The sequence below is a fragment of the Rhinolophus sinicus genome, chromosome 2 (assembly GCF_057876585.1).
Source record: "Rhinolophus sinicus isolate RSI-liver-muscle chromosome 2, RSI-T2T, whole genome shotgun sequence".
NCBI classification, from domain to species: Eukaryota; Metazoa; Chordata; class Mammalia; order Chiroptera; family Rhinolophidae; genus Rhinolophus; species Rhinolophus sinicus.
The window spans coordinates 13,881,234-13,900,030 of NC_142502.1; the positions used below are offsets into that span (position 1 = coordinate 13,881,234).

An 18,797-nucleotide genomic window follows, 5' to 3' on the forward strand; every position below is an offset into this window, starting at 1 on the left:
GTTTGTACCTGCCTCCTCCCCATCGGCAGGAGAAAGGCAAGCCCCCCAGGCTCCTTAGGAGTCGGACCATATTAGGACACCTCACGTGGCAGGAGCAGGAAACCAGGAGGGTCATGCAGTCAGGCCACGGATGAGGTAGGCCACGCTCTCCTATCATCCAGAACAAGTGATGTCAGGCGATATTATCAACAGCACCGACCGCCTTCTTTCCCTGGGGAATTTGAGGAAATGAGATTGTTACTGGAAATGTGCAGGTCTTCCTTTGAGGGCCTGATGCAGGCGGTCCAGGCCACCTCTCCCAGTGCCATGCTGGGGCATGATGGCGTAGATCTGTTCGTTTGCATGAATCTTTGTCCATAAATACTCTAAATAATGTCAGCCTAAGCGGCTTGCATTCTTTCCCGTAATACTCTTGAATATAATATTTGTTATATAAATATAGCAGGCAAGTTAAATGTTTGAACTAAATTAAAATGTTAGTTGGGTTATTTGACACATAAGCATAAGGTGGTGGGGCTGTAAGAAATATTATCCCAGCAACTAAATGCCTTGGTTTTCACAAATAGTTGGAATCATCATTTTTTTTAAAAATGAAACTTTCGGAATTTGACACTTGACACCAGATAAATATCCCATAACAGATTTAATACAATTTAGTAGAGAATTGATGGACACAGTAGTTCAGCACTGGGATATTTTGTGCCTAATTGTGCGTTAGTTATCCAGAATAGAATTTTTCTGAATTTGTCATTTTTATTTGAAAGAGTATATAAGTACCACTTTCTCTGGAATTTGTCCCTTAAGCAGTTGTATATCTATAAACACGCTTGGTTTTCAGAATTTTTAAGCATTTCACCCATTTCAACTCAAATTTTAACGATTTAGGAAAACTAGAGTACCTTTTCTGTAGCAGGCACTAATCAAAGCACTTCGTATATATAATCACATTTAATCCTTACAACCACACTATGACAGAGATACTATTATCGTCAATTTGACCAATGGAGTGGGAGAAAGTAGGCCCAGAGAAATTGAATCAGGTGCTCAAGGTTTAACAGCTGACAGATGGAAGGAATCATCCATACCACACTTCACTCTTCTGTAGGAAGCTTCAGGAATGTTAGTGAAGTTGCCTTTAGACCTCAGGTAGGATATTAAGAGCTAGAAATGCTGTTAAAGCCTATTAGAGAATGATGAACGTCAGCACCTATGAAAATGTATCAGTAAGTAGTACAAATGCTATCAAAATTTCCCATTCTGTGAGATTACATTTATTCGGTTCTTGGGAAATTTTTAACAAAGCTTTACACATGTCCCAGCCTTTGTATATTCAGAAAAGATTGCAAGGTCAAAGATTTCAAGCCGACAGCATGACCCACATGCTGAGGAAGCCATCACCAGTGTCTGCTTAGATTAGCAACTGCTTGCTTTATGTTTAGTTTTCAGGCTATGAAAATGCTCATGTTCATATTTTTAAAAAGCAACATCTTATTTTAAGGAATGTGCATATTGTAGTACTCCCTGTTCTGCTTCAAACAGCTCCACGATAAGGAGGTACTAAGAATAACTGGCTGCTTTGTAGATTCACACAAGCACACACATAACTAACTACCTTTGGTTCCTAGACTACCAAACAATCCTTTCCTTCTTACTTGGAGATTGGGAGTTACTCTTTTGAGTTATTTTTGTTGAGAAGAGAAGTTATGTTATTTATTATCCCCAGCAATGAGATGTTCCAACCTTTTAGATATGCCAGTTAATGCTTCAAAACTTTACAAAGCTTTTTCTTTCTTTCGTTTGTTCATTCGTTCTTTCTTTCTTTCTGTCTGTCTGTCTTTCTTTCTTTTTCTTCCTTCCTTCTTCCTTCCTTTTCCTTCCTTCCTTCCTTCCTTCCTTCTTTCCTTCCTTTCTTCTCTCTCTCTCTCTCTCTCTCTCTCTCTCTCTCTCTCTCTCTCTCTCTCTCTCTCCTTCCTTCTTCCCATTCCTCCCTCCCTCCCTTCCTTCCTTCCTCCCTCAGTTTCAAGACATATTTACTGAGTGCCTATTATGTGCCAAGCACAGTTCATGTGCTTCCCACTCAAGGCTCTAAATCGAGTCACCAAGGTTTTCTTTACAAGGTTTCGGAGACACCTTCAGAATTGCTAGCATTAGTGTCAGTGATGGGAAGAAAGACAGCTGTTCTCTATTTTCCACTTCTTCGCCTAAGACTGTCAGTTACCCCAATTGCTCACCAGCAGCTCTTTCTGCTCCAAACAGCAGGACGCAGGTGTCCCTGCACATCCTCTCCCATGGGGCAGTCAGTGGTAGAGTTGTTTCCTTGAACGAGTCAATGTGCTCATAAAAAACAGTTTGTAATTTCTCCAAAACAAATACACGTTGCCCGTACAGCAGGCTGAACTCGTATATCTCATGCTAACTTCTCTAGAAAGACGGGTCATACGAGATTTACCAATAAAATTTAGAGTCGTAGCTGGACATCCTGTGCATTCACCAAAACATTTTAATATATGTTCTAAATGAATTCATAAATTTGAAACATTTTACAACTGAAAGAGCAATAATAATTACAATTATTAAAACAGAATTTAAAACCAACACTTTACCCCATAGATTCATGCTCTAGCTACAAAGCCTTCAGGCAGTTTCACTTAGAACTGTCAACTCTTCACTCTTGAAACTGCCACTTAACACTTCTTTGTTTTTCCTAAATAAAAAGCCTACTTTTTTTTAATCAATTACTCACATCAAGATATCTAAGTCATCTAAGAACCCAACTCCTACTCTCTTCTTATGCATTTGCTAATTATAAACTAGAAAACTAGAAGAATTAATAATTTTATTAATGAGTAACTAATAATCCAACACTCATATAGAAACTATAGAAAAAGTTCAATACACAGATGAAGTTCAAAGGTCAACCACCAGTAGATATACATGATATATATATATAGGCAAGTACTTTTCTTTTAACTTTTAAGGAATGTATTGCTTAAGTATAAAGCCAGCCATTAACTGCTGACTCAAATGTATGATAAAATAAGAAAGAGGGCCAGGGGGAGTTAATCCTTTCATTTGTATATGTATTTTTTTCAGTTATATTTTTCCAGCCACTTGAGAAGACTTGACAGAAGCAATTCTTTGCAGGGAACTAATTTGACATAGCTGCCACCACTTTGTTCAAGATGTGTCTAAATATAAACAAACAAACGAAATGTAGTCACCAATAAGCCAGTATTATTTTGGCTCTTCATTTTTCTAGAGTTGGGTTGTTCTCTATCCACTTATGACTGGAACCAAGATAGAGTAAATGATTTGCTTGATGAGGAGAGAGAATTTCTCAGTGCACACTTTTGGAGAGTACCTGAAGGTATCTGGAAGGTTTCTACATTCCAGGACAGATCAAGTTACTGTAATCCACACCATTTCAAATCCTTTCACGGAGTCTACAAAGAGTCCTGTAAGTATACAACAAACAATCCAACAGTCATAGAAACTATTCATATTTTATGTAGTTTATAAAAAATGTTTTACTATATTAATTCAACGAACTTTTACTGAGTTAAGTGCCCACTAATACACTTGGTACTTTTCAAAGCTGGAAACTTTGGTTTCATAAGTCAACATGCTTACTCAAAAAAAGACATTATACAGACATACATTGTAAAATATTGAGAGATTTTAATGTTCCTCTATTAATTTGAAGCCCTTTATGAATTTTTAATCTCAAATTCGCTATATGTTGTCTATGACATCAAAATATACTTCAGTTATTTTTTACATGTGATGAAGAACCCAATGCGAAGACCAATGCTTGACCTGAAGAAGATTCACTAAAATCGTATCCAAGAGAGGTTGATAATAGTGCCCCATTTTACAGAGCTCTCAGTCAAGCTCTGGTGAGATTCTGTATTCGCAAGGAATCATCTCAATTTTATCAGCTGCTTTGTTTTTAAATGACTTCTTATCCTTCCCACAAATACAGTATCTCTAGGAGGAGGAGCTGTGATAAATCACAATAAGAGGTAGAAAATCAGTAGTGACACTAGATCCACTTTGCCTTCCTTCCCCGCTCCCAACATGTTACTTCATTACTTCTTTGGGAATATAATTAATCACATGAAAAAGATTCCAAAATCTGCAGCTGCTTCTGCTACTAAGTCAATGAAAACTTTGAAAAGTGAAATAATCGTTGGGATATGTTGTTTTGAGTGTTATTGTGCTCTGGAGAATTCTATGGAAGAAATTATGAGTAAAATATTTGAATTTTACTTTCTATGGAAGAATTGGAAACACGGATTATGTCAGAGTATGAAATTATGGGGTGTTTTTCTGAGTAAAAGTGATGGGTTAGTGAAAATAACATCCAGTAAGTGATTGCAATATCCAGTATTTCAAGCAAAACTTTACAGAACAAATTCCATTACTGTAGGTTGCCAACAGTCCCTTAGAATATATTTGTTGACAGCGTTATTGAAGTATAATTGGCATAGAAGGAACTGCACCCATTTAAAGTGTACAATTTGATGAATTTTGACAAATGTATACATCCTTGAAATCGTCACCACAATCAAGAGATTGGATTTAATGATTTACCCAAAAATCTCTCCAGTGTGCTTTTGCAATCCCTCTATCCAGTCTTTCCCGGCCCCACCCTGCCTGCCCAGGAAATCACTGATCTGCTTTCTGTCACTGTAGATTAGTTTGCTTTCTAGAATTTTGTAGAAATTCATAAAAATGGAATCATCTGTATACTTTTCTTTGGCTTCTTTTATTCAGCTTATTTATATTTAGATGCATCAATGTTGCCAAATTTAACATAGGTAGTTTTGATTTTTTTAAAATCGACTTTCCTAAATATTGAATAGTGAATGTACGTATTTTTCCCCTGTAATTTAGGCATATATGCGTGGTATATGCATTCATACATCCTTCCACTGAAATCCAGAGAATAAAAAGTCAGCTACATTTGAGTCTGAATTAGAAAGAAAGGCAGTTGCATTCTATATTTAATAAGTATGCATTCACCTTACATATTTTTCCTGGCTCGTATCCTTATTCTAGTCAGAGTACTTGAAGGACTTAGAAAAAAATGATAATTTTATTATCTTTACATGATAATTACTGGTTTGGCCGGGAATGGTGCATTTTTGGCCATAACTCCAAATCTGAAAATGACAGAGGAGGTATCAGCTGTATCTTGTCCATTTAGGGGGAAAATATCCTGGAAAGTATAAACATGTGCCTTAAACGTTATTTTATTGTAATGTAAAATGACTTTTTAAAAAGTACCTTTTAACTGCTTATATCCATGACACAGATTAAGGTGTGTAAAATTATAAAAATTATGACAATTGCAAACCAATATTCCACAGTTTCCGTTATTGATACTAATTTTTACATTAATTTATCAGCTGTCTAAAATAACTTATAAAACTGTATTACGATATCATCTCAACTTTGAAAGGATAAAAACTGAAACAACATATTTATGTGTGTGTGTGTGTGTGTGTGTGTGTGTGTGTGTGTGTGTGTGTATTCGCCTAAGAAAAAGACTAGATGTTAAAGTAATTCTTTCTGGATGATAGAATTTAAAATGATTTTTTCCCCTTCATTATGCTTGCTTGTTTTTCCCCCCAAGTTTTCTCCATTAGACACATGTAATTCTTGCCAAAAGAATAAAACCATTTAGAAATTTTTTAATTCTCCAAGGAAGATATCCAGGTTTTAACCTGAAAGATATAAGTTTATATAGTATGTTATGACAACCCAGTATACTGTATTTCACAGTATTGAGTGACAAATTACAGTAACATTGATAGGTTTCATAAGAAAGTAAGCCACACAGGAGACCTCAGCAGTTCTCAAACTTGGCTGTATACTAGAAAAACATGGGAGTTTTAACAAAATTGAAGGCCTGTGTCCCAACTCCAGATAGTATGACTTAATTGGTCTAGGGTGCAGCCTGGGTACTGGGGTTGTAAAACGTTCCCTAGTTAATGCTAAGTGTGCAGCCAAGGTTGAGAACCACAGCTCTGGAGACTTGCGATTGAACTGACTTTCCTGTTGCTTCCTGGTTTCTGATGGGAATTAACAGTCAACTAAGCAAGGATATGGGAGAAAAGCAATTTCCTTTTAGCACAGTTTTTAAATGATATTAGGGGAGGGGAATTCTATGTTCTGGAATCATCATCATTACATATACTCAATCTGGTCCTTCCAAGGAAATCAATCCACCTGGAAGGGGTCCAACATAAAGCCTCATGGCATAATGAATTTTGTTTTACAGTAGGAATATCTTATAGTAAGACAGCATTTTTTAAAATCATGCCAATGAAGATGGTATTTTGGTATACAATTACAGATAAATATAAAATCATCTATATGCAATTATATATTACTTATCATACTCACGAGAAGAAAACTATTAGGTTGTGGAAATACTGAGTATTTGCTCCTACGTGTAGAATGTAATCACTATAGAAAATATTTCCTCAGCCAAAACCCTCATGCCTACAGTCATGAAAATAATCAGTATGAACTGATAAACATCTTAACTAGGAATAAATGGAAGAAAAACAGATAAGTTGATCTAACATTTCTTTTGCATTCCTTTAAACTGACTTGCTAAAGTCTTTCAAAATAATTCCATAATAATGTCAATAAACCCATGTAAGTAGACATAACTGAGTTTTCACAAAGCTGCAAAAGCAATTCAATGGAGGGAAGATAGCCTTTTTAACAAACAGTGCTGGAGCAATCCACAGGCAAAAAAATTAACCTTGACCTAAATCTCACATCTTATAAGAACGTTAACTTAAAATGGATTACGCACTTAAAGGTAAAACATAGAACTATACAATTTTTAGATAAAAAACATAGGAGAAAATCTTAAGGACCTAGGCCTAGGCGTGGAATTCCATAAGAGGCATGATCCATAAGAGGAAAAACTGATAAATTGTGCTTCATCAAAATTAAAAATGTTTGCTCTGCATAAGACCCAGTTAAGAGAATGAAAATGATAAGCTGTAGCTTGAGAGAAAATATTTGCAAATCACATATCCAATAAAAGACAAGTATCTAGATATATGAGGAATTCTCAAAACTCAACAGTAAAAACAAACAATCCAATGAGATAATGGGCAAAAAGACTTGAAGAGACATTTCACCAAAGAGGATATACAGATGGCAAATAAATACATAAAAATGTGTGTGATTTGGGAGAAGCAAATTAAAACCACAATGAGGTATTACTACATAACTACCAACAGAGCTAAAATAAAAAATACTGACAATACCAAATACCGGTGAGGTTGCAGAAAAACTGGATCACTCACATATTGCTGGTGAGAATGTGAAATGGTACAGCCACTCTGGAAAACAGTCTGGCAGCTTCTTAAAAAACTAAACATGCAACTACCAAATTACACTCTTGGACCTTTACAGACTTCTGTTAACACAAAAACCTGTGCACAAGTGCTTATAGCAGCTTTATTTGTAATAGCCCCAAAAGGGAAGCAACCCAGATGTCCCTCAACATGATGAATGGTTATAAACAAACTATGGCACACGTATGTCTATACCATGAAATACTACGCAATAAAAAAAGAAACAAACTACTGATCCATGCAACAACCGGGATGAATCTCCAGAGAATTGTGCTGAAAGAAAACCACCAATCCCAAAAGGTTATATACTGTATGATTCCATTTATACAGCATTCTTGAAATGACGAAACTCTAAAAAGTAGTCATTAGTCGTAGAGAAGATATTAGTGGTAGCTAAGGGTTAAGGAAGGGTGGGGGAGGAGGGCTGGGTATGGCCATAAAACCAGCAACAAGAGGGATCCTTGTGGGCCAGGAACATTCTGTACCTTGATTGTATCAATGTCAGTATCCTGACTGATATGTATCTATAGTTCTGCAAGATGTTACCATGAGGAGAACTGGGTGCAGGGTAGGAGGGCTTTCTTTGTATTATTTCTTAAAACTGCATGTGAGTCTACAATTAACTGAAAAAGAAAGGTTTAATTTCTTTTAATAAAGAACAATAAATATTTATTCTCAGATGGGCTAAATATCCAAGACACCAGTTTTATTCATTTTAGTCTCAACTTTCCAGAATCCTTGAAATACCCTTTAAAATGAAAATTAAGCCAAATTAGATGTCAACACAGTGTTAATAGGTTGGTATTTTGTAGTGCTTCTAAGCTTGTTAACTATCAGACTCGATAAAAACACAGAAACAATAGGTTTCCTGACTGCTGTGTAAATACACTCTTAACTCTTGGCTTCATCTGCTTGAAATAGTGGACCCATCTGTAATTATCCTGGCCAATATCATTTCCAAATTCTCCTGTTTGTGAAGGGTCTCAAAGGAACCAGATCAAAACAAAGCAAGCTAGGGGACAGTCACAGTGAGATCAGCAAAAATGAACATTGTACACTCAAAAACAGCTTCTGCAAAGTTCCCTCCCTTTTCTGCTTCTCTGATCACCAATGTTTAGCATGTCTTTCATTAGCAAAATACATCTTGGAATCTAGCAATACCGTATCAAATAGATAAAGAAAGATTAAAAATATCGAATAAAGAAAGAACAAAAGGGGTGCTTTGCTTTGGTGATTTAAAAATGCTAATTTCCTAGGGTAACTTTAACTTGAACAAAATTGAGCGTGGATTGTAGTTTCTGGATTTGAAAAAATCCATATTCTTCTTTGGCCTATATTTAATAACTACTATTATATATTTGCTTGTTTATAAACATTTGCAACATTCAAGGCAATGCAGCAAGGCATTCCCTAAGATTAACAAATTAATCAATTTCTATAATCATATTTTTTAAAAGCTCTGATAATGATAAAGCTCTCAGCCAGCACACTGGCCACCAGTATTAGAAGCTGATTTTTGAGCAGAGTAAGATTTGGGCCCTGGCCGGAGAGCTACACTTACCCCCAAAATATCCACATTTCATTGTATTCAAGTAAAATGGTTTCTGGACACTTTGGAGAGATGTAGAGAAAAATTCCATTTTAGCCACTCTTCAATATAATGGTGTGTCTAACTTTGGCGGCCAAGAGAACAGGTAAGAGGATTTTTAGAGATCTGAGCAGACCAAGGTTTCTTTGATATCCTTGCGATGGGCTTGCTCTGAACAAACCAGCAATTGAGTTGAAGAATGATTGTATTTATTATTGAATAATTTCCTCCTAATTGACACCATTTTTTCTCAGCACAAGCTGCAAAAGCTATTTCTCTTAAATGTATTATCGTCCCCAAACACAAAACCGTGTAGATAATTAAATGGAAGTCTCTTCTGTCCCACTTCAGCCACGGTTAAGATTCAGAAAAGTGGAGCTGGTAAAAAGGGTTGGCCTTGGCCTTCATTTGAGTTTTTCTTTCATTAAGCTGCAAAGTTCCAGTTTGCTTTCTGTTACTGCAGCTTTATTTATTTTGTTCAGGTTCATACCTTTATTGTGGAAACTGCTGTTCTGATTTGAAGTCCCTTATCTGTCCCCATCCTGCCCCACCCACACACTTCCGGCTCCCCACTCTTGTATTCTCCTGCATTCCTCTACCAACCCTGGGAATCCCAAGATAAGGAAGGAGTTTACTGTGGGGGAAACTCACATAAGGCTTCCTTATTCTTCCTGGTGCCTCTACATAATGAGTCAAGTGCCCTGAAATCCATAGACTCTTGGAGAAGGCAGCACAATGATGGTTGTCTTGAGGGTGGTGGTCAGAGGGGTGTTAGAGAGGAGGTGGGTCCAGCCTGGGGCAGGGTTAGGGACAAAGAAATTACTCTCTCAATAAGCCCAACACACTTCAGACTGGAACATTTATTTTTCATTTTTCTGTTTTCTTTTGGACTATGAAATAGGAAAATTTTAAATGTGATTTATTTCACCAGCCACTGTGGGGTCAAAACAATGATGTGTTGACCACTTGTCGGTGAGAATTTTGTCTGTGGAGCAATAGCTGACAATTAAGAGGTGAGCTCGATTAAAATTACAGGCTTAGCCACTTGGGGACCTTATTTGCTAGAGGAAGTCTTGGTGAAAACGATTGGAATTACAACCCATTTAATCTGTCCTTAAAACCAAAAAGATGAAGAGAACTACTTATTTTGAAAATAATTATTAAAACACCTTTATTTCAGATTCTCCCTTCCAGTTGCACTCTAGGCCTATCACAATTTCCCTCTAACACAAGAATGCTGAGACTAGGAATTTTCCATGTGCGACCAATTTGAGTGGCCACAAAGGTCCATCTCAGAAGGCAGAGCCAAACAGGCAGGTTCTCAGAAGACTCTCTAAGTGCAAGAAGAAAACAGGGAAACTCTTATTTATATGTATACAGTTTCATCCTATTTATAAATTACTAATCTGAGTATATTATAGAAAACCTAATATAAGTATAGTATCATAAATATTAGGTCGGTGCAAAAGTAATTGTGGTTTAAAAGGTTAAAAATAATTGTAAAAACCGCAATTACTTTTGCACCAACCTAATAAATATAGCTATGTATATTGGATCCAAATCCTCAATTTAAAAAAACTGATGGCGTATACATGTAAGAAGCCTGGAGACCGCTTTGCTAAAGAGAAGAAAATCAGTCTTTCTCAGTCAAGTCCATAGAAAATGACTTGTGATTTAAAACCGGAAATTCACAATTAGTATTAGTGGCTGGCTGTTAATTCATTCACATATCACACACTCCTCAAGGAAAGGATCACACTTTATGTATTTTTCTCCCATGATCTAGCATAGTCTTTCAAAGCGTAAGAGAATTCTTAATGATGGGTAAACTGGATTGTGAGAGGGAGTGGAGAGGAATGGACAGGAATTGTTCTTAAGTTAATTTACCTGGATTTAAGTCTTGGTCAGCCACTTGGTAGCTGTGTGGCTTCAGACAAATTACTTGACCTGTCTGTGCTTTGGTTTGCTCAACTGTACGGTGAGAATATTAATACCTGCCTCATAAGGTAGTGAGGAGTAATTATGAGGATACATTTAAAGGGCTGAGAACAGTGCCCGGTACTTAGGAAATATTTCCAAAGCAGGATTTCTTCTTCTCCAAGGCAGTGGTCTCCAGTCTTTTTGATGATCTACCCCATCACCACACACACACACAAAAAAGCATTTAGCTTCAATATATGTATATTATATTATATTATTTATTTATATATTCTTATTTATCTATTCTTTCTATTAATCTATACCTTTGAGCATCAATACTACAAAGTAAAATGCTATGTATTATTACACCAGGATTGGACTACTTGCCTGATAGATGACGTTATAAAAAGACCTTGGCTTCCATCTTGGATACCCACTCTCTCACTCTCTTGTTCTCTCTCTCTCTCTCTCTCTCTCTCTCTCTCTCTCTCTCTCTCTCTCTCTGTCTCTCACATCTCTGACTCAGAGGAAAACATGCTGCCATCTTGTGAGCAACCCAATGGAGACGCCCATGTGGTGAGGGCCTGAAACCTCCTGCCAATAGCCAGCTAAGGACCAAGGCCTACCAACAACATGAGGGCGAGCTGGCAAGCGGATTCTTCAACTCCAGAGGAGCCTGGAAAGGACTACAACACTGGCCGGAAGCTTGAATGCAACCTCAGGCGAGACCCTGAGCCAGACCACTCAGCTAAGCCATTTCCGGGGTCCTGAGCCTCAGAAACTGGGTACAACAACAAAAAAGAAAGTTTGTTGTTTTAATGTATTTAAAAATGCTCTGTTTTTGTTTAAAGGACAAATATAATATGTTGGAATTTGCAAGCCCAAGGATTTTCAGATATTTACAAAAGAAGAAGGTGGTAGAGCCTTATGATTTTTAGCAGATGCATGTTCCCAGCGGTCACTAAGCCTATCTGAGTTGAGTTCTCCGTGTTTCTTGTGTCACAGTTTGGTGACAGCCACCCTCTGCAAAGCCACTGCATTTAATTTCCAAACAAGATCTGGATGGAGCTCTCAGACGCAGATGTATGACGAGGAAATGAGCTCATTGAATGGCAGGCAGAGCCACAGAACAATTTCCAACAAGGACGTTCCTGCAGAGAGGACCTGTGCAGTGACCACAGAGGCAGGATCAGCTGTGACAACGCCCTGTGCAAATAAAAACTCAGGAAATGCTCAATGCAACGCCATTGAAACAGGACTGTAGGTAAAATGGCCTTGTTCTCATCCTCGGGGGCTATTTGAGAGGCTCCAGAATTTTATAAGACGACGCTAAAACAATATCTATTTTCAGACCTAATAGTGGAGTGCAAATATATGTAAATTTAAACACTGAATTTTAATGTGGAGTAATCTTAGGATCTGGCAGAGTTTTGGGGAGGCGCAGAAGACATTTGGAACAGTAACCGGGAGAGGAAACAGCTCACTGCATAAGGAGTGATGTCACGAGGAAGGCCAGACAGCCGTCAACACTTTGTTCCATACAAATGAGCTGCAAAGCACTATAAATGCAGTAAGTAAAATTAATATTTGTAAAGGACACAACCAGTTGCCTTAAAGATGGTACGAGTAGGTCTCTCAGATCTCTGTGGAAATTTGCAACATGTTGAGAATTTGAGGAGCCAAAAATTTAAACCTCAGAGGTCCCATCTCCTCATTGAAGAGAGTGATTTTACAGCATCTCCAGCTTTTCTATGTGAGGTTTCAATCGTATTCAGCTCTCAGTTAGCACAGACAATGACTCTAGGATATGACCTTTCCCGGCACTGTGATCTTGAAGAATACGTGGGCCCCGTTTTTAAATTCTCGTAGCAAAATTAAATAGTAGATCTTTTATGTTAAACTGTTATTTTAATTTGTAAACGTTGGATCTTGTATTTTTGTGTCACGTTTCACTACTGTGTCCTCCACAGTAGAGAGCTGTGATGAAGAGGCTACGGTACCCATTGTCCTCTGTACTGCCCGTGGATTGCCCTGGTCACCCACCCACCACAGGCATAGGATGCTTGGGCCTCTGTGCGTGTGTCCAGGCAGCGTCTCCTCAGGTGGAGACCGTTAATACACTGGAAAATAGTCACTTTGGTTTTCCAAATTTTTTGGCCTAAAACAGAGCATCTTCTGCCCTTCCTCGCCATCAAGATCTCCTTAATCCTGCAACTCATCCACTCAGGCAAACTTTTCCCCCTTACTCCAGCATCCTAACAGATGGAGATGACGGGGGCTACTATTTGAACACTGACCTGATGCCATGGATGGTACCTCTTCCCTTCCCCGCAGCGTATCTTACTTCTCTTCCTCTGTTGACTTTTTCTTTCATACAAATGTATAACTCTATTTTAGATTAAAAAAATAAATAACCACTAAACTTTACTCAATGCCCTTGGAAGCTGCCTTTCTGTTACAGTCAAGTTTCTTGGAAGAATAGTCTACACAGCACGTTGGTCTTCTTCACCTTACGCTCTGTCATTCCTCGGCTCTCTGCCATCTGGCATCTGTCCCCACCACTCCGGCAGGCTGCTGTCTGCTTGTCCTGGTCTCCGCCGTGCCTGAGCCTCTATCTTTGTTCCCATCCTGCGATATGACGTTATGGACCACTGCCCTTGAGAAACCTCTTCTTCTGCAGCTACCTGGCTTTAACTGCCCTTTGGTCTCTGGCGGACCTTCTTCTCTCCTCCAATGTGGCTGCTCCTCGATACCCTGTCCTGGGCCATCTCCTGTTCTTCTCTCACCTCATCTCATACGCTGTCTCCTTCCTGAGTCAGCCCATCCAAAACTTTCGTAGCTACTTACTTGCCAAGCATATCGGGATGCACCCCTTAGCCCAGTCTCTTTCTGCAACCCAGAACAGACTATCCAACTGCCCTTTTTATGCATCAACTACTTCAAAATGAGCTCACCTCCTTTTCCTAATAACTTCCTCCCTCTCTTGTATTTCATAGCGTGCTAGTTCATGAAACCAGAAAGCTTAGAGTCATGCAAAATTCCACCATGTCCCTCATTGCCTCAGCCAGTAGCCAAATTTGACTAATTCTGTCTCCTGAAAGTTTGGGGTACTTGTTCCCCTCCATTTTCACTACTGCAGCCCTTGTTATTTAGGCCTTAGTACTCCTGCCTTGTTATACTGTCCTATTTTACATCTCCAGCACAGACACAGTTTGACATGTGTATGTTTGTGCAAGTCAACTTTCATCTACATGTTAGGAGTGGTTCGTTGACATTTAAAAGACCCTGATCATAATACTATTCAGCCTTAAAAAGGAATGAAATTCTGATATATGCTAAAACATGAATGAACCTTGAAAACATTATGCTAATGTTTATGAGGTTAGAAATAAGCCAGGGACAAAAGAACACACATTGTATGATTCCACTTACATGACTTTTCTAGAGAAGTCAAATTCATAGAGACAGAGAGTGGAATGGTGGTTGCCAGGGCCTGGGGGTTGAGGAGAATGGAGAGTTGTTGTTTAATGGCACAGTTTCAGTTTGGGATGATGAAAAAGTTCTGAAAATGGATAGTGTTGATGGTTGCACAACATTGTGAAATATTTAATGCCACTGAATAGTTACAATGGTCAATTGTATTTGTATACTTTACCACAATTTTAAAAAGTGGGGGGAAAAAGACCCTAATCGGAAGTCAACCCCAGGAAGGCACTTCAAATACGTCACTTAACCTGCACTAGAGAATTTATTGATTAGAATAAGGGAGGTTAAAGAGCATTGTAAATTAGTAAATGGGGTGAGAGGGACAAGTTACTGCTAAAAAGAGTTACACAGGCACTTCCTCTTGTATGAGCGGGGTAAAAATCAGGTGAAACCCTTAGCCTTACACCTTGAGAATGGCCCCTTGGGTCCGGAAAGCCTAGAAATCTGTTGGTGCGCCTCCCTTCTCTCTCTTTATATTCCGTTAGGACTGCTGCCATCCTGTCCTCAGAACAATGTCACATTTGCCACGAGAAGGGACTCTGTCTTTTGAGGTGTCTCAGCTTCTACTGGGCAGAGAACTCAGACTTCATGTTTTCCTGCCTGCTTGCTCCTATGCTTTCGTGCCTGTTGTAGAAGCTGCTTTCATGCAACATACAACCTGAAGGGACTTGTCAGAGGAGACCTATAGCTCTGGCTGCTTGTAATCCTTGGAGGTTGCTGAATTTCTGCAGTCTTCCTAAAATACAAATCAGATCATGTCCATTTCTCACTCAAAGTTCCTCTGTGGACCCATTCCCTTCCCCCCACCTGCCCCCCTTACTTGCAGAGGGAAATCCCAGCTCCTAGCCTGGAACATAGGCCTTTTCAGATCTGCCCCTGCCTTGGTTCCCTTCTCTTCCCCACCCTCACTCTCTACCCCATCAAGCCAAACTCTGACCTGCTCTCTCTTTCCAGCTTCCTGCTCTGCACATGCCTTTTACTCTGCCCCCAGAGCTCTTCCTCCCGCCGCACTCTGGCTTTTGCTGAAGGGAACACAGCCTCTTCAGAGATGCCAAGTCCTGCCCTCGAATGACAGCATCTGGGCCTGGAATTCAACCTTTTTTTCACCACACTGTCAGCAGCCATGAGATCACCCAATATGCATCCAGAGAAAGGTGGAGTAGACACAACAGAGGGAAACAGACAACTGCTGCAGCCTGAGCCTCTTAGGGGTTTAGGTAAAACTGGAAACGTGAGTAAGCTACACTTTTGGTTTTTAATGTAATTACAGCAGAGAGATCCAGACTCGAATCTTGAAGGAGGGGTCAATACTAATATTGTTACAGGACTTGCGTTTCTAGCTGATTTCCAGTGAGAGGACCAAGGCACTTTTTCCTACAAAGCTGCACATGAGAACAAGAGGTGCCTTATCTGATGAACATCCCCCAACTGTGCTGAGTCCAGGCATCCTCAGCTGGTCTCCCGGAAACACTACCTGTAGCCGGCAAGCTGATGTGCTAGTGTCGCCGAGGCGCCAAGGAAAAGCTCCAGCTGGAACCTAATCAGATTGCAAGGCCAGCGGGGCTCTTTGGGAAAGGAGGGTGGAGTGGGCGTCAGGCAGAGGTAAAGCTTATTGAGAACGAAGGCAGGATGCAGGGAATGAGCAAAAAATAAACCTGAACTCAGTCTCAATTGCTGTTAAGTGTCACCCACCGGAAAGCAACTTAAAACAGAAGGCAACCACCTCATCTGCCAACGCTTGCAGGCTCTTAGGACCAAATCCCGCTGTGCAGCTATTCTTAGTCATGGCTTTTCCCAGCCCAATCTGGAGTCGAGGTTAAAAGACGTCTGCCTATAATAAAGGGCTATCCCTTTCCCCTTTATTTCTTGATTTTTACCTTTTGCTCTGCAGTCTCTGTTAGTGCATGTTCTGGACATAATAAAAGATGGCTAATTCGTGCAAGCAAAAGCTTGTGTTGAACTGGCAAAGCATTGCAATTAAGAAGACTAGCAGGATAAAAAAAAAAGGTGAGCAGAGGGTAGAGGTCAAAACTAGCTTTCTTTGTTTAAAAAAGTCCTAACTCCTTTTCTTACCGATTATCGCAGTTAGTTATGAGGTTTTTTTTTTGGTTTTTTTTAAGCCTCTTGAATTCAAACCTTTAGTAAAGCTTTATTTCTTTCAAATATATACAATAACTGGGACTCACATTTGCCAACATGTACAAGGCCTCAGTTTGTGGTTTCAATGACTACAAGTGCTCCCTTTAAGTCAACGTAATTTCTAAATCAAAACGTTCTGAAACCAACAGGAATGTTTATCCTTAGCTGAATTAACTACGGCACCAACAACTTTGTGCTCTCATTTGTGGAAGGGATTCGGCCTTCATCAGTGACACTGGCTGGATTGTGTTATGAAGACAGCAGTGGGAATTTGTGAGATCTTCTGGGATGTCTCACTAAGACAGGCTGGAGAGAAAAGAGGAATTGCAAATGTGAGAGCGGGGCACCTGAGTCTTGGGGGTTGGCAAGTGTGTACAATGAGTTGAGACTTTGTGGAGGGAGAGATATAGAGGTGTCACATTATGGCCAAGAACACAGCCTTTGCTGCCGCACAGACCCAGCCCTACCACTATGTGACCTACGTGACCTACTCACATAGGAGGAATTGCTAAGTGTCTCCAAATCTTCCTGTTCTGTTTTCTTGTGTGTGAAGTGGGGATATAAAACACCATTTACACAAGACTGTTAAAAAGATTTCATGTGATAAAAGGTACAAGGCAGTAAGCCTAGTAAATAAACATTGGCTGTTGCTATTGTTCCAATACTAGCTCCAGCACTTACTAACTCTGGAAGTTTGGACAAGGTTTCTGGAACCTGATTCCTCATTTGTGAAATAGGGCTGTTCACATCTACTTCATAGAATTACTGTGAGAATGAAAGAACAGAATGGTGTATGTGCAGGGTGCCTGACACAGCACGTGGTCAATCAGTCTTAATGCTCCCTTCCTCCTCCTAGCCCCACTTCCTCCACTGCCGTGGGCTTAAAATTAGAGGGACATCTGCCTACTAATTGTTTATATTTATCTTACATAGGTAGCCATTGTATTTGTTGCCTCATGGAAGGATTGACCATAATTTACAACACTATTTTCTCATTCCCTTATAATGTGTTTTAGAGATATTTATGAGGTTAGAACATCATTTACTTATTCATTCCTCAAAGTGTAACGGTCTAATCCCAGGCCTGTATTAAACAATTGGAAATATAGAGAAAAGCAGCAGCTACTGCCCTCTGGGAGTCAGCAATCTGTGGGGAAACTGCAACAGAAGCAGAGGATTATGGTACAGAGAGGTGGAAATAGGCGGGAACCCAGCTGTTTCTGAGAAAGGGTTTTTCACATAGATCGGTAGGTCAGAGAAGATGGGCCTGAGCAGGTTACTGGCTGAATCTAGAAAGGTAATAGGATGAAGGGTGAGGCGTTCACTAGCCATATGGACATTAGGGATGTGGATGAAAAAGGGTGCTACAATAAATCATAAATTCCTAACTGGGCAGGTCATGGTGGATAATCCCGCCTCAGGCCTATAACTTCTTTAGTGAAAGCCTTTTAAGCCAGCCCTGTCCATTGTTCTTGTGCATTGTCAACACACCTTTGAAATAAGTGTTATGCCGTCAAGAGAGCACATCATCTTAACTATTAAGCCTTGCTTTCTCCCACCTCCACTTACTCTTCCTTACTTTCTCTCCTTAATTTCCAATGCACAAAGGAAACGGCAAAACTGTTATTCTCTGCAACATTTGAAATCCTGCTTCCTGGCAAGTGCCATCAGTTTTGACTCAAACACTTAGAAAAATTTTCTGCAACTCTGGACATTTCTTACGTCGACAGGGTGAGTAAGAATATGAAAGGCATCCATCCACAGAGGGGCGAGCATTTGCAAAGGCACCAGGAAATGAAAGGGAGCTCCGTGAGTGGGGGCTTTGCACGGCTCAGCAGGACTGGGCACGCACTGTGTGTTCTGAGGACGTGTGGGGCGGAGGGCTGAGCACGGTATTCTAGGGGTACGCCCACGGGCAAACTAGGGTCCGATCACAACAGATCTTACAAGGCACTTGGACACTTTCACATAGCTTTTAGGGAGTCATTGAGGGGTGTGGGGTTTTTTTTTCTTTTTTGCATCTGTAAGATTTATTAATTTATATATTCCATTAATTAAATTTAGAAACAAATAGGATTTTCATTATGTTTGTTTCAATTTTATTTTTTAAAATTATCATATCCAAAGTTGACCTTATGGGGGTGTATAGTGCTATGAATTTCAACACATGTACAGTTTTGTGGCACTATCACCACAAGCAGGATACAGACCAGTTCAATCACACCTCCCCCAAATCCCTTCTGCTACCCCTTTGTAGCTATACCCTTCCTCTACCCCAA

General features: G+C 39.5%; 1 long non-coding RNA gene across 1 annotated transcript; it reads left to right on the forward strand.

The window, feature by feature from the left end:
• Positions 1-17,175, forward strand: LOC141571724 (uncharacterized). The gene is made up of 4 exons (XR_012496800.2): positions 1-135; positions 3,108-3,457; positions 11,420-12,463; positions 15,334-17,175. It is a non-coding gene; the product is annotated as an uncharacterized LOC141571724 (long non-coding RNA).
• The last annotated feature ends 1,622 nt before the right edge of the window (positions 17,176-18,797 follow it).